The 2,141-nt window shown below is 44.7% G+C and overlaps 1 non-coding gene across 1 annotated transcript; it reads right to left on the minus strand.

The window, feature by feature from the left end:
• Window positions 1-1,421: 1,421 nt before the first annotated feature.
• Window positions 1,422-1,496, minus strand: trnae-uuc (transfer RNA glutamic acid (anticodon UUC)). Its single transcript has one exon. It is a non-coding gene; the product is annotated as a tRNA-Glu (tRNA).
• Between the last annotated feature and the right edge of the window lie 645 nt (window positions 1,497-2,141).

Below are 2,141 nucleotides of genomic sequence, written 5' to 3' on the forward strand. Positions count from 1 at the left end.
CAAGAACTATCACTCTACCCTGTGCTACACTGCCGAATGAAAGCTTCAAGTTGCAGAAATGTTCTTCAAAAGTCACGCTTACTTCCTGCCAAAAGCTAATTTTGATTCCAATTGACTAATACAGCTCGGGCGGGAACATTTCAGTTATAGAAAGGGGCTAAATAAGCTGGGACAATCTTCACTGCAACAAAGACACTGAGGAGGAACCTGGTTGAGGTTCAAAGAGTTCTGAGGGATTTGGCTAAGCATTAGGAAAAACTTTATTCCCTGTCTATCAATATCAGGGCTTACAGTTTTAATACAACAAGCAGGCTATTTTGAGGGGATTTGTTCAAAAACTTTTCACCCAGAAGTGGTGGGTTTCTGGAACGCACTGCCTAAAAGGGTGGTCCAGGCAGGAACCCTTGAGACACTGAAGAACAATTTTGATGAACTCTTGAAACGCCATTGCCATCAAAACTCCTGGGTGGGGGTAGGGGTTGTGGAATTTTGTAGGAATGATACCTACCGTTGAGGCAGGGGATCCCAGTTCAGTCCAACCTCCTTCAGAATGGAGTCATAAGCTTGGCTGAATGGGTTGACAAAAATGCCAATAAATGCAAATTCTTTAAAGGGGTAGAAAAACAAAGTTGCTGGAAAAGCTCAGCTGCTCTGGGAGCATTTGTGAAGAAGAAAACTGTGTTAATGTTTTGGGTCTGGTGACCCTTCATCAGAGCTCTATAAAGGGTTCTTGTGGTTCAGTGGTAGCGTCCCTACCGCTGAGCCAGAAATCTGAGTTTGAGTTCCACCTCTGCCAGACAAGTGTCATCATGTGTTCAGAACATGTTGATGAAGAATACCTAGCAGGCGATGGGCTAAGTTCTACAAAATGGGATCAGAATAGGTGGGTGCTTTATGACCAGCGCAGACACAAGGGGCAGTGCTGCAAAAATTCTCGTCATGTTGCCTCATTCATGATGGCTAACCGAGTTATTGTGTAACCCGGGTTTAGTTCTTCCTTTGCTACACAAAAAGGGAACACCAGATGAGTACCTGAATCTCTGCCTTTGTGAGCGTCGGCATATTTCAATGCTTCAGCGAAGATGTTGTATTGAGATTAAATTCCATTACCCACAGTGTAAACACAGGCCCTTCGGCTCACCAATTTCACACCGCCACTTGAAACATCCCACCCAGAACCATCCCCTACAGCTCACACACCCCTGAACACAACCAGCAATTCAGCATGGCCAACCCACCTAGCCTGCACATCTTTGGACTGTGGGAGGAAACCAGAGCACCGGGAGGAAACCCATGCACACACGGGGAGAATATGCAAACTCCACACAGACAGTCACCCGAGGTTGGAATCCAACCTGGGTCCCCGGCACTGTGAGGCCGCAATGCTAACCACTGAGCCACTGAGCCACCCCAAAATGTGCTGCACTGACCGGGAATCGAACCCAGGCCGCAGCGGTGAAAGCGCCGAATCCTAACCACTGGACCACCAGTGATGCTAACCATTTCTCAAAGACAGCAAGAACTGCAAATGTTGGAGTCAGAGTCAATACAGTGTGGTCCTGACCTGACACGTTGATTTTCTTGCTCCTCTCATGCTGCCTGACCTGCTGAGTTCCTTCAGCTCCACACTGTATTGACTGTTGTATTTATCCATCAGACCATGGGAAATGTTTGTGCATACCTGCCTGGCCTCGCAGATTTACTTCCGTTCAATGTAGAAATATTCTACCCACAACCCAACACACTGATAGATATGCAACAAGCAGCATAGTTATAGCTTCAAACATATAACCAAACATGTTCAATGGCTTAAGTAGCAGCAATGCTGATAACTTCCCTTTAGTTACCCGGAGAACTGCTTTACAGCATAGTTATAACAAAGATACACCATTATGGAAAGATAAATCAGATTTACTTGTAAAGCTTCAAGATTAACTGCTTCAACTTGAGAACGTTTCATTCCAATATTAAACATAAAGGGATGATTACCTTCTTCTTTGTTACTTTCAGTGTTTTGTGTGTCAGTATTTTGTTCTCTTTCAAGGTGCTGTTGAGGGTGGCAAATTTTGAAGCTCCATCCTGAAAATGTACATAGAAAACCAACTATTCATTCACTGCATCTAATCTATATCTCCCATAAT

This window comes from Stegostoma tigrinum, chromosome 8 (genome assembly GCF_030684315.1).
Source record: "Stegostoma tigrinum isolate sSteTig4 chromosome 8, sSteTig4.hap1, whole genome shotgun sequence".
NCBI classification, from domain to species: Eukaryota; Metazoa; Chordata; class Chondrichthyes; order Orectolobiformes; family Stegostomatidae; genus Stegostoma; species Stegostoma tigrinum.